General features: G+C 60.5%; 1 protein-coding gene and 1 long non-coding RNA gene across 9 annotated transcripts in view; one reads left to right on the forward strand and one right to left on the reverse strand.

Annotated features, from left to right (window-relative positions):
* SLC45A4 (solute carrier family 45 member 4) overlaps positions 1–6,854 on the reverse strand; it is an 82,655-nt gene that overhangs the window by 11,169 nt on the left and 64,632 nt on the right. The window lies entirely within an intron of this gene.
* Positions 2,788–6,241, forward strand: LOC121043045 (uncharacterized). The gene is made up of 2 exons (XR_005796663.1): positions 2,788–3,141; positions 5,955–6,241. It is a non-coding gene; the product is annotated as an uncharacterized LOC121043045 (long non-coding RNA).

Consider the following 6,854-nt stretch of genomic DNA (forward strand, 5'->3'; position numbering starts at 1 on the left):
TGACTGGCCTGGAGGCACGCGGCCCCCTGCAGAATCCACGTACGCGCACACCAGGCCACCTGCCACTCCTGGCCTCCCTCCCGCGGCCTGGCCCCGCTGCTCCAGGCACATGGGAGCGTGGTCTCTTCACACCTCCTGCAGTCTCCCCCCCACCCCCGCCTGGTTCCTGTTGCAGCTCCGAGGGGGGCACCCCCTAGAGGCCTCCCCACCCAGCCGGGCACGCCACTGCTGCTCTATCTCCCCAGCTGCTGAGCCACCTGTACGGTGTACGTTCCTGAGAGTGGTGACTGGCTGACCTGTCCCTGCGTGGCAGGGGACCCACAGAGGGGCTCCAGCTTGTCGTACTGTACCACATCCTGAGACGCACGCGTGGGGCTGGCCAGCCAACCCCAACCACCGGCCCTCTGTTAACCCATCCCTGGGCCAGCCCATGACCCCCCCACCCCCCACCCCTCCCCGTCCAGTCCAGTCCTGGGCGGCAGGCCGTCCCCGGAGGGCCCTCAACTGCCAGGCCTGCACCTGCCCCAGGATACCAGATCCTTCCAAGACCCCTGGGCCCCCAACAAGCCCTCGCTCTCCAGTGAGATGAAAAGTACTTCACCCGAGCACTCATGCGGCGCGACCCCTCGGCCACAAGCCCTCCATCACGCTCCTGAGGTCTCCTCTACCTGCTGTTGCTACGCTCACCCCTGCCGACTCACCCCTGCCGACTCGGGCTCCCTGCTGGCACAACAGATCTTGACCCGCCCGTTTTCAACCCACCGTGTCCTATTTTAAGAGTGCTGCTCTTGGGGCGCCGGGGGAGGGGGGGCTCAGTTAGTTACGTGTCCCACTTCAGCTCAGGTCATGATCTCACGGTTCACAAGTTCGAGCCGGGCACCGGGCTCGCTGTTCTCAGCACAGAGACTGCTTCAGCTCCTCCGTCCCCCTCTCTCTGCCCCTCCCCTGCTCATGCTCTCTCTCAAAAAGAAACAAACACGAGAAAAGAAAAGGGTGCTGCTCTCAGACGGTCCACATCAGTGGCTCTTCAACTGTTCTCACTGCAGCGTCTTGTCCACGTACATGTAGCGTGACTCCTTACACGGCTGGCACCACAGCAGCCACATTACTACTTGCTTTCTGTCGGCCCCCTCCTTCCTGCCCACTTTTGGCTAAGCGGACTGAATGTTGTTTTGCTGCACTCCGCTTTCATTTATACGCTGGCTTTTCAGCATTATTTCGTAAGCAGCCGCTCCGCAGAGTTCGTGGCACACTGGTTTCTCAGTCTGGGGGTGTCAGCGCAGCACAACGGCAAGAACACTGCAAACGTCCGCATGTGGTTGCCCCCAAGTCCCTTCACGCTGCAGGCGGCACACGCACCACCTCTCCAGACAGCGCAAACCCCCGTCTGTGCTGTGGTGTTTGCTTCCGGCCGTCCTGCGTATTTCAAGGGAACGAAAAGGAAAATTTCTCTTTTATTTTTACCTCCCATTTAATCATTTCTTGTCTTTTCCCTTCCTTCCTGAAGACCTGAGTATTCACACGGTGCCACTTCCGTTCCGTCTGAAGGACCATCCTTGGGGGATTCAGCACTGTACAGAAATCTGTTGATGACAAATGTTCTGCTATTGTAACTAAAACCTCTTTATTTCACTTCTATTCTCAAAGGGTATTTTGGCCGGATAAAGAGTTCTGGGTTAACCGCCCCGCCCCCCCAAACTCTGAAGAGATCGCAGTTTCTGCAGAGAAGGCCGGGACATCTCAGGTGACCGTATATACGGAATGGGTCCTCTCTTCCTCCGGGCGTTTTCAAGATGTTCTCTTTTTTGTTGGTTTTTAGCACCTTGACTACCATGAGCCTAAGCGAGGTTTCCTTTTTACTTCTGCCTGCAGCTCACGGAGCTCCGAGAATCTGGACATTGAAACCTTTCACCAAATCTGGGAAATCTTCAGTCATTTCTCCACACTGTGTGCCCCATCCTGGCTCCTCTCTTCTGGGACTCCAATCAGTCACGTGTCGGTCAGACCCGCTGCTTCCCGAGGCTCTGCTGGTTTCTGTTCCTGATCTCGTCCTCTCTGTTCTTCATTGCCAGTCATTTGTCAACCGGCTCATCCTGTGCCGCGTCTTCCTTCTGGCGTCCCCAGTCGCCTCTTAATTTTCCCAGATACTGCATTTTTCAGTTCTAGAATTTCCATCTGGTTCTTCTTTAACAGTTCCTGCTTCTCTCTGGAGCTTTCCCACTCCCACAGGAGCGTGTCTTCCTGTGTCCTCGAGCACACTTCCTGCGCCCGGCCGAGGCTTCCAACACTGGGGCCCAATCTTGGGGTCGGTCTCCACTGCGGCCTCGTGACCGAGGGTCACAGTTTCATCCCCCGAGAACACTGAGCTGTAGACGCTGTGAATGACCAGGTGTAGAGAGACTCTACGCTCTGCTACATTCTTCTTTCTGGGTATCGATACCTTTATTTCAACAGACAGCTAACTGGCCGGACTCAGACGCAAAACTCTCCCCTGAAGCAGGAGCCGGCAGAAATCTCCGTTCCGTTCTTTCAGCCTCGGCCGAGCTGCTTGAAGTCCAGCCCACGGCTGCACGTTTCAAGCATCAGCAGACACGTGAGAAGAGAGGACACAGGATTTGGGGTTCCCCTGGCTCCAACTCTGGCCTGAACGCTGTCCCTGGGTTGTGCAGGTATCGAGCGTTCTTAGCTGCCCCGTGTGGCACCGAACAAGGCCCATCTGCAGGCTAAAGGCCGTAAAACGATGGGAAACCACCTAACGCCGTTCCCTTCTAGTTTCTGGCATTCTCCAGTGGCTTCAGCGAGCCGCTTTTACGTTCTTCCAGAATTTGTTAACGGCGGCAAAGCTATTCCAATAGGAGCCACCATGCCGTATCTTCTGCTCGGTTTCTCAAAATAAATAATTATATTTAACTTCAAATAATATTTCATATACTAAACGGATTTAACAATATTTACTTTAAATATTGTTTCAGCTGACTCTTTCACAGCTCCTTGAGGCCAACAGCACTGCCTTTACCAGAACTCAGCCCCACGTCTCCCGGCCTGCTTCAACGCGCGGCGAGCTCGGCCAAGACGGGGACCAGGAGTGCTCTGTGCCCTGCTGGCTAACGGCAGGAAGGCGGGGGACCCACGGCTCACGTGGTGAGTGACGGGTGGGCAGGGTCAGCTACTGCCACCAGCAGAACCCAGACAGTCCAGGTGGGAGACTGGCAGCTAACTGGCGGAGGGGACGGCTCCCAATGTCCTGAGTTCACCAGGCCACCCGTTTTCCAGCTTCTCAATGTCCCACTGAAGAAGACAATCTTGTGATACGATTCACGGGGCACAGTCCCATCTCATTTATCCTCACAGGCGGCCGGCCAGAGAGGTTGGCTCGGTGTGCCGGCTGCACCTGCAGGGTGGGGAGGTGTGGGGGGCCCTCGGGGCAGGAAGCTAAGGTTGAGATGACGAGGGCGGAATAAAGGGGTACACGGAGGACAAGAGCAGAGCTCCGGCACACGGGTGTTGACAAACATACCACCCTCTGGACCCCAAGATGCGGCCACCCAGGGACTGTGGATGGGTGTGCGCCCCTACCAACGGGCCTCTGACGCCAGCCTCACTGCATGCACAGGCACCAGCTCCAGGACCCACGGCCACCATGCTAACAGGCAGAGAGGAAGCTCCAGGGAAGAAAGTTCCTTAAAGACTCAGTCTCAGCTGGAGAGACATAAGCAGTGGCCCAGCACTTCCTTCTGGCCGCGGTCAGTCATTCCTACGGCCGTGACCTGGCACTGAGAGGCCACAGAGAACTGTTTGTGCGTAATTCCTCCTGAACTCACACAAACACCCGTAAGCATCCTGGCGAGGCCCCGTGTCAGACAGGAGCCTCTAAGGACCGGCTGCCGAGGACAGACCCCACCCCCCCCCAACTGGGGTCGCCCCAACCCCGGCCCCGGCCCCAACCCACTGTCGGCTAACCCGCCACCCCCGCCCCTGGCTGATGGGAGGCCAGGACCGCGTCCTGAGAAAAGTCCTCAAGGCCAGCGAGCGTGAGACACAGCGGGGTCCGGCTGGCGCAAAGCCTGTGCGCCTGCCCAGCACAGGCTACACGCCATTGACACGGGTTGAGACGCTGGCCGTCCAGGTGACAGGAAGCCACGCCACCGAAGGCACCCTCTGGAAAACAAGGCCTCTTGCCCTTTTGCGGCGGGGCCGACGGCACAGGCGGGAGCCTGGTGCTGCCACAGACGGGGACGCCCAGAAGACCCTCAAGCGTGCTCACGCAGCAGCTCGCGCTCCAGGTAGCACGGTCCCTCTGTGGTTCGGGCGCCCTGGCAGCCGCGTGGTCTGTGCAAGGCCGGGTACGTGCCAGCGCGCAGGGAGCGGGGAGACCGCGCGCAGCGGGAGCGCGGCCAGCGCACTTGCCCCAGCCAGTCGGTGAGGCACTCGCGGCGCGGACGACGCTGCTCTGAAGTCGTCCCTGCGCCTCCGCCCGCCCCACGGCATCCCTCCAGTGAGCTGTTCCCGGCGCTGTCCGCGGCCTTCTGGGCAGGAACACCGGGGCGCCCCCCGCAGATGCCCAGGTGGCCCCCCGGCCTGTGACGCCGGCACAAGAGCGTGGCAGCTGCGGGGGCAGGCGTCAGAGACGAGCACTGGGAAGTCGTCAGTCCTTTCTGAGAACAGGCACGTGACTGAAACCGAACAGTTCTGCGATTCAAACCCAAATCTTAGAAGCACGAGGACACCGGTCGAGCCGGGCGCCGGTCGGCCGCTCACCCCAAACCCGTGTTCCAGTCATGCAGAGTGCTGGCCGACATCGAGCGAGCGGAGGGCTCTGGGCTGCGGGCAGGGGGGCGAACCGCCCGGCCCCTCTCTCGCCGCGAGATGCGCTGCTGTGGCAGGCTGGGGGGGCATCCTCTCGCGAGGGTGCCGGTCCCCACGCCCACCCCTCCACCTGCCGCGGTCTGGCCCTACCCCCGCAGCCCTCCCAGATCTGCCCTCTGGGAGGACGCCAGGGTCGCCTACACGCCAACTGAGTCGGTCCTCGTGAGCTCGACTCAGCCGAAGCCCCAGGAAGGCAGAGTGCTGGCCACATGCCTGGCATTCAGCAGGCACCAAAACCGCGGGCTGGATGCGGCCCCACCCCACACCCCAAGCACCACCCAGCCCGGTGCCCCTCACTCTGGCTGGACCCTCCTCCCCAGGGGGTGACCCCCCCCCAAAATCCCTGTCCGCCTGGAGGTCCCACCCCTTGAGTACAGGTCCACCGCTGCTCCTGTGCTGCCGACCCCCAGCCCTCGGTCAGGCCTCCCACCTCCTCTCGAACCCCCGCTAACTCATCTCGCCCCCTGCCCTGCGTCCAGGGCCGTCTCCTCCAAACACACCCCAGCTGCAGCTCTCTGCTCAGAAGGCTCTGCTGGCTACTCGTGATATGAACACTCGGGGTGGGAAGTCTGGGATGGATCCTGCCCTGTCACACATCCTCAGAGGAGACCTGCCCCATCTGTCCTCTCCAGTTGGACCCCCCAAAGTGTCCTCCCATCGAGAAAACCGCCCCCAGAGGGGGTCGCGGGGCAGAGGCCAAGGAAGGCAGGAAAGCCCAGGAGGAGCAAACAGGACCGGTGGCCGTGTCCCCTCAGTTTCGCCCTCCCCAGGCCTCCCAAAGTGAACTCCAGGCCGCAGAGCAAGGGTGGCCCGGCAGGAAACCCCCGGTGCCCCCGAGCTGAGCGGCCGTGGTCAGGGGAACGGCTGGGGCGGGGGGGGCCTCGGAGCTGGGCACCGGCTTTCTTTGTCGAGCACATGGGCGAGAATAAACATTTCCCATCACGTCCCCCGGGCGGCCCCACGAGCGAGCGAGCCGGGTCTCCGCACAGCCACGGCCGCCGCTGGGACGCCTCCAACGGCGCATTTCCCAGCACAGCTCTAAACAAACACCATACCGCGCGTAGTAAATAATTTTTGTTTTCTCCCAGGCAAGAGTTGAACAACAATGGTGGGACCAGGAAGGCTCCCCGTTCACAGGAAATGCTCGGTGTGTCAGCATCGGCGGAGGGCCGTGTGAGGTCACGGGCAACGGCAACCACGCTGGTCACGCGCGGCGGCTCCCATTCAACGCGACGTCTTTTTTGATAAACTGGTACTTGTGGGGGGAGGGCGGTCAGGGGAATGGGAAAGTTGCCTATAAACGTTTAACAAAAGATCTGAACCGGGAATGGGAAGGTACGTTCTTTCTTTCAATAGACAAAGCCTCCCACATCAAGATATGTTTGTGTTCTCAGACAAGAATTTCACGATAACGTTGAACTCGTGAGAACGAGCGCTCTGTGGGAAATGCCCACCAACCCCGAGTGACCTCGGATGAATGGAAGTCGGCAAGCCCTGTGGGGAACCCCGCTGAGGGCCCCGGGCACCCCCAGAGACAGGCAGCGGGTCTGCAGCCCAGGGCGGAGGCCACCAGCTCTGGAGCGCAGGCCCGAGGGAGGAAAGGGTCCCCTGCACAGGGAGAGTCTACACTGGGCAGAGGGGGGCAGACACTCCTCCAGCTGCCCGGAATGTTCTAGAATCTCAGAGCCACGGGAAGGTAGGGAGTGGGACGAAGAAGAAAGGGGAGGAAGCTCAGTGCTTCTCCTAGGACCCCCACCCGGAACAGCAATTGGCGGTTTTAGGTGGGGAGGAACAGGCTTTGAGTGCCGCCTGCTTGTGCCAGCACAGCCCTTCCCAGAGGTCCAGAAGCTCGACTCCAGCCGGGCCTGCCGTCAGAGGCTCCCCAGCACCTAGGCTATGTTCCCCCCATGTTATCCTTCCTCACCGGTTAAAGAGCAGGCTCAGACACCCAGAAGTGCAGTCCTCAACCTGGGCGGGCTGCGGAGGCG

Source organism: Herpailurus yagouaroundi, unplaced genomic scaffold (genome assembly GCF_014898765.1).
Source record: "Herpailurus yagouaroundi ecotype Mexico unplaced genomic scaffold, PumYag 186, whole genome shotgun sequence".
Taxonomy (NCBI): domain Eukaryota; kingdom Metazoa; phylum Chordata; class Mammalia; order Carnivora; family Felidae; genus Herpailurus; species Herpailurus yagouaroundi.